At 38.5% G+C, this 7,158-nt stretch overlaps 1 pseudogene; it reads right to left on the bottom strand.

The window, feature by feature from the left end:
- Nucleotides 1-6,550: 6,550 nt before the first annotated feature.
- Nucleotides 6,551-6,901, bottom strand: LOC136398412 (large ribosomal subunit protein eL33 pseudogene; annotated as a pseudogene).
- Between the last annotated feature and the right edge of the window lie 257 nt (nt 6,902-7,158).

The raw sequence follows: 7,158 nt of genomic DNA, 5'->3' as shown, positions 1-7,158 counted from the left end.
TTGGGCGTCCTGCAAACCGGTGTAAGGGCCAATGCCAGGCTGAGAATGGCCTGATGGAGGAGGGATTAAGAATACAGTGGAGAAGGGAGGGGTCCCTGGCTAGCAGGGGAGGAGAAAGAGAGACTGGGTATTTGCAGGTGAATAAGAAACAGGATTCTGTGAAGGGAGGGGGCTCTTGGAGGGAAGAGACCCAAGGGGAAGAGGTCCGCAGAGAGACCAGAGAGGGGTCCCAAGAGAGGGGCACCCCCAGGGGTCAGGCAGGAGGGGGAGAGAGTTGGGGGTCCGCGGAGAAGGAAAGATCAGAAGTGGAGGTTTTAGGTGAGGTTTCTCTGGCCAGAAAAAGGGCCTGCACGGTGGAACAGGTGGCACAGAGATTAGGATGGGAGTGTGAATAACTAGAAGCCCTGAATGTAAGGGATCTCCAACCTGTTCCCAGTTCTTTTCTGGCAATAGTTAAATTGGTGAGGGTGTTAGAACCGAAAGTCCCTTCAGGAGGCTAATCCAGAGGGTTCTGTGGCCTGGCCAAAGCGGAGAAGAACAGTTTCTTCTTCTTTAGGGAGGAGGATTTCTGTGCCCCCATGGCCACCCTCAGTCCTCGGAGTGGTCAGAGATGAGCATTTGCATCCCAAAACTCAAGGTCTGGCCATGGATGGATAAGTAAAGTGGATGTGCTCCGGACGTCTCTATGGTCACACGTGCACTCAGAACAGAACAGAAAGAGGTCCCTGATGCAGCTGTGGTTTCAGACAGGGAGTCTCTGCAGAAAGAACTGAGGGGAGGCTGGAGGCAGGGGACTTACCGCACCGTGCACTGAAGTGGGTGGAAGGTCGGAGGTCCTGGTACTTTCTTGGAGGGGAAGGGAAGTGGAGTGGTCCTTGCGGGCTTCAACTCTTTTCAGGTTTTCAGCACCAAAATGTAAGGCATTTTTCCTACCAAGGAAGAAGGAAGGGGACAGAGCCACAAAGTGTGGAATAATAAAAGGCTTTATTGAGTACAGAGTGCATCCGCTTGACGAGGTTCCCTGGCCCCAGAGACAAGGAGGCCAGGGAAGTTGCATGGGGTGACCCATGTAAGAGATATTTAAAGGGTCTCATCTAGGGTGGTCAAGCTAATATGACGTGGTGAAATCTCACTGGCTGGCAGATGGTCGCTTTTTCCAAAGGATTCCTGGGAAGTTTCTTTTGGCGCGCTTGGCTGTGGGCTGTCCTAACCAAAGTTCCCGAGTCTGGGTTCCCCATGTGGCTGCCCCCCATTGCTGACCACCCCACATAGAATATTTAGTATCAATATAAAACAAAAAGATGAATATTTATTAAAAGAATACATTTAAAATATTAGCATTTATAACAATACAAAATAAAGGAAAAAAGATGTGCCTGAATTATAAAGTAAAAACATCTTATTGGATTATTTTTAGTTTGAATGCAAGCTGAGCAAATAACTCACTAATGCAGGTTAAGTAAGGAGTCAGGAAGGAAGGAATCTACCACCGTCTCTTCCAGTGACCAATCTAAAATCAGTGGTGATGAGACACAAAACAGCTTTAGCAGCTAATAAAAGCTTCACTGACTCAGAAATTACTGGAGTGTTTCTGAATGTATTTGTTTGCTTTTGACAGCATTGGATTTTGCTTTCTCTATATTTGTTAGTAAACAGGAAATCTGCTCCAGGAGGCAGGTGATAGGAAATTTTTTCTGACCAGTGAGAGTTTGCTACCTGCCCACTTAGGGAATGTGGTTATTTCATTATATTCCATTGCTCATTTTCCTGGACCATCACTATAGTTACTTAGTGTGAATCAGCCAATTTTCTGTGGAAAAAATTTCTGTAACTTCCTGTCATATGCCTGCACCTGGGACATGGGTACAAATGCAGGCAATAATGAATGAATATAGAGTGACACCTTAGGAAGCTTGTGATGATGTGCTTTTGCTTTAGACAAAGTTTAAAGTAGGTTTTTCAGTCTCAGTGAAAAAGATAAAAATCTCTTTATCTTTTGACTTGAAGATACTATGATATTATCTATTGTCTTGATGTAGACTTTTAATCTGTAATGTTAGCTTGCCTCCAGCAAATCATGTCTGTAGGATGTTTTCCAAACTGAGTATTCTGGGATTCTAAAATGTCTTTATCCAAATAGCACAAGAAAACTGTGGTTCTTGTGAAAATTTAAACAGACCTAAAAGCAATAGACATTCTCAACACATTTTAAGTTAAAAAGCCCTCTAAGCCCTGGCCGGTTGGCTCAGTGGTAGAGCGTCAGCCTGGCATACAGAAGTCCTGGGTTCGATTCCCGGCCAGGGCACACAGCAGAAGCGCCCATCTGCTTCTCCTCCCCTCCCCCTCTCCTTCCTCTCTGTCTCTCTCTTCCCCTCTCACAGTGAGGCTCCATTGGAGCAAAGATGGCCCGGGCGCTGGGGATGGCTCCTTGGCCTCTGCCCCAGGCGCTAGAGTGGCTCTGGTCACGACAGAGCGACACTCTGGAGGGGCAGAGCATCGCCCCCTGGTGGGTAGAGCATCGCCCCCTGGTGGGCGTGCCAGGTGGATCCCGGTCGGGCGCATGCGAGAGTCTGTCTGACTGTCTATCCCTGTTTCCAGCTTCAGAAAAATACAAAAAAAAAGCCCTCTAGAACAAAAAGTGAAAATTAAAGAAAGCTGCTCTACTCAAATAAATATTTTCTGACTAACTGAAAATATGCACACTGGAGAATAAGCAGACTAACAATGCCAAGTTTAACAGACAACATTATCAATGCTAGTCTATATGTCTATTTTCCAAGGTTTTATATACCTTTCCAATTAGAACAATGAAATGATTATTTGAATAAAATAAAATTGAGAACAACAATTTCTATTATTTTGTGATTATGATAAGGAAAAGCCACCAAAACGTATAAATCCAAAGATTCTTTGTTCCAGATATACCATTTAATTTAAAATTGCAACATACTGCCTAGCTTTAATGAATTATTTTATTTCACTGCCTTTACATGTAAAGTCCTCAAGAACAGGAGTAGAGCTTGTCAACAAAAAATAATATTCTGCAAACAAACAATAAAAAGATAAAATATTTTTAGGAATACTATTTTCTATTCATCTATTGAGTTGCACTGTATCTGTGTCTAAATTGTTGTGCCTCATGTATAATTTGGACATTCTGATAACTGACTTCCTTGCTTACTAAATTAACTTTTTAAAGAGTCCTTCATTAAACTACATGTTTTGGTCAAACTAAATATCATATTTTCTCAAAGGCAATATGATTAGAATAATTGCCAGTCTAGGTCACTATGAGTCATGTTGATGATTAGTTTTACCAAAATTTAGAGTTTTATAATGATTCTACCACAAAGAGAGTGAGAGCGAGAGAGCTAGAGCTAGAGAGAGAGAGAGACATGGGGCTTAGAACAAATTAAAATGGAAGCCAACTGCACCCATTAATGAAAACATAGAGCAATCTTAATCATTAAGTTAAAACCAAATATTGGCATAGGCAGAGGAGGATTTGTGACCTTTGTGTGCTGATGAACTACTTACCTTTTCTGAAATGAAAAGTAGGACTTTCACTACAAGGTAAGATTTGGGTGAGTCACTGCCTTGAAGGAATTTCTTGAGGAAGGAGGGCTTTCAAGAAAAGGTGTGGGAAGGGAGTGACAGTTGGTAGATCGGAAAGGTGACCATGGATGAACTATTCCAGATAAGACAGTTTTCTGGTTTCTGAGGTCAACTATGTATTATTTCTGCTTAAGAAATGCACTGTGTCCAACCATACATTTTGTACTTATGATGAAGCTAGTTCTCCAAGAAATGGGACTCTTCACATCTGTAGTTTTAACTGATTAGATATTTTTTTAATTTTGTAGAAAGATGTTTAGTAACAGGCAGTTGAATCTTGTTGATGTAGTTTCAGTTAGACTCACTCATCCATAAACAGTATTTACTGTAGACTAGTCAGCCACTGCCAACAGAGATCATTATATTTTGTTCTGCCTAGTGAATCTCCTGTAAAATTTTATACTCACAATATCCTAATTTCAGGATTTTTTTTAGAGAAAATTTAAGACACCCTGTGGAATTAGTAACTTTGCTATGAATGCACATTTTTACATTATTAGATAGAAAGGCTCTAGGGTGAGGTTTGGATGAATTATTTGCAGGTACTGTGTAAATATAGTGCTACGGTGGCTACCTGAGTGAACAAGGAGAAAGGAAGACATTACAGAAGTTGGGATTTGGAAACAAACTGTTTATACTTTTCTAAGCTTTGATGGAAGTCTTTTGGAGTCTCTGATGTGTCAGTTTATGTGTGACAGTCAGTAGTTTATCACCTCTACCCTTCGTAATCTTCTGATATCTGATTTGATTGCCTTCACTAGTGCTAGCAGAACAAATCATTTCTCTGAAATGGATTTCATTGCTCTATGCCAATTATATGATAATGCATCTGCCTTTCCCACTAGGTTGCAAGCTCCATACGGAGAGGGGACTTGTCTGTCTTGTTCATAGGAGTTCTGAACACCCAGTGCAGTGTTTGCACATAAAAAGTGTTCACTGAACATTCTATTTAATTCCAGAATGAATTCATATACTGCTCTGCAGTTAACCACTCTACATTTACCTTATTTGTAGTTTTCCTTAGTTTATGACAAAATATGTCTTCTGTTCTCTTTTCAGTCAATTTGCTCACTTTCCTTTACATCAATTGGTAGGTATAAACATACTTCAGTTTCTTAAAACCATGCATGTATAGTGTAATAAAAATGTCTGTTGAAAATCTTTGGACAAGTTGTCTTCTACTATCAAAAAATGATTCCCAGTACCCTGGGTGTGAAAAATTATCATCTTATGGTTTCCCCTATTAAAGGATAAGTCCATACTAATTTAATGAATCTTCACATTGTGAGTTCAAAAGCCCATTAATAAATGTTTACCAAGAGCAGCTATTTTTTCCTAAGAAAAAACTAAATAAAAAATTAACCTTTTTTAAACATTTTAAAAACATATTTTATATGAAAATATTATTAAAAAAACTAGATTTTCAACTTTACTGGTGCAAATTTTATTTTTGAAACATTTTTCTCTACTACATGTCTTACTCTTTTTTTCAGATTTAAAATAGAATTACAATACTTTGTAATAGCTTTCAGCATAATCTGAGAGTTAAAAACAGTTATTTTAAAAAGACTTAATGGGCAATAACTGACTTTATTCCTACAGTTACGTTAAATAACTGAAATTATTTTTAAAATTAAGTAAAATAATAAGAAAGGTGACAGTTAATCTTACATTGCATATATTGTTTGCACACAGCTCACAGAATAGGCCCCACTCTCTTCCAGCACTTGATATTTTAATTGTGTTTCCAACACATATAAATAAATTGTTTACAACTCAAAATGTGTTTTTGCATAAAACAGTATTGTTAAAAGTGATTTGTTTTTCAGGCTATATCATTGCAGCTTATTTCAGCTCTATGCTGCCTAACAGAGCACAATGCTGGTGTCCCTTTCGTGCCTGAGGCCCCAGACATGTGCCTCATATCAATATCTGGCTGAGTGCCGCACATTCATTGTCTCCAAACTTTTTACCCCAATTTTAAAAATGAGTATCCTCATCATACAGACAGCCAATAAGGAAAGCAGAAGAGACAAAGTAAGAAAATGGTAGAGGTCAAATTTGACCCAGGTATCTCTAGTCCAAAACCTACATCTTCCTATCATGCATCTATGCCTCCCCAAAACCTGAACAGATGTGAGGACACCAAACAATTCGGATGAGATTACTGAGAGATGAATTCTCTCAATAGATATATTTACTGTGGAAATTAGGAATTGCTAAATATCCATGGGCTAATTTAAACTGGTTTTGTTGTTGTTGTTAAATCTGGAAGTGTTTGGGGACAAAACAACTCTTATATAGCACTAAGTAAAGGTTGTAAGTTCTAGTGAGAGATCACATCATTTGGTCATGGCCATGATATTGAAAGCAGAGAAACTAAGTGTACAGAGAAATAGGTAGGAAAGAGCAGAATGTGGTGGGAAAAGGAGAAAGACAACAGTTTAAAAGTTGTCCCATTGATTAATGACTTCCAAGAAATTAGTAAACTTCACACATTAATCATGATAACACAAACATATATTGTATTACAAACTATCAGATTCTAATCTCATTAGCAAGCAGATGATTCTACAGAACATTTAAGATATTTACAGGAAAATAATATTATTAGCATGTGAAGAAATATATTTTTTGGTATGGGATGTTCTAGATGACTAAGAAGATAAATGAATTAAGTGATATCTCACAAAATATGATCTACCTTTATAAGATGTTACAAATAAGAAATCCAAACTGAAAATAGGCATAATTTTAGTCCTATAGCTTTACTGTTAATATAGAAGATGAATCATACTTTTGGTGATGTGAAAATACAAATATAATAAAGTGAAATTAAAAGATGATATAATAGATCCTATAATAAAATCATTATTATCACAACTATTATTATTATCTATTTTTTTTTTTATTCCTACTATGGAAAAATACATTCTTAAAGTCTTTTTTTAAAAAGAGAACAAATCCTTGAGGGGTACAGCATTACATGGATTCTGTGTCCAATGGCCTTAGCAGCAAGGTTGCTAGGAAATTTGGCATGAGCCATCCACTGTTTCTAGGAGCATAACTTATTTACCCAGATGTTTCTGGTTTTATTCAGTTTGCCACCAGGAGTCACTGTGTTATTTGCTTTGTACACATAAGCATATCTCTCTCCTAGACAGAATTCTATTTCATCTGGAGCACAAACACCTTTAATTTTAAGAAGAGTTGTGTGCTCCCTTTGGCTCCAGAGGCACTGTTTATAACCAGTAAAAATGGCCTTGAACCACAACCTTCCAGACATAGTTGTCATTTTAGAAGTTCTGGGCCCTGGCTGGTTAGCTCAGTTGGTTTAGACTAGAGCATCCTCCCAAAACAACCATGTTGTGGTTTGATCCTTGGCCAGGGCACATACAAGAAGCAACCAAAAAAATGCATGACTGAGTGGAACAAATGCTTTTCTTCCCTTCCCCCCTCTCTCCCTTCCTCTTTCCATCTTTCTAAAAAAAAAAAAAATCAATAAAAATTAAGTCCTGCCCAAATAGCTCAGTTGGTTAGTGC

Source organism: Saccopteryx leptura, chromosome 3 (genome assembly GCF_036850995.1).
Source record: "Saccopteryx leptura isolate mSacLep1 chromosome 3, mSacLep1_pri_phased_curated, whole genome shotgun sequence".
Classification (NCBI taxonomy): domain Eukaryota; kingdom Metazoa; phylum Chordata; class Mammalia; order Chiroptera; family Emballonuridae; genus Saccopteryx; species Saccopteryx leptura.
This window is presented reverse-complemented; position numbering and strand designations above follow the sequence as displayed.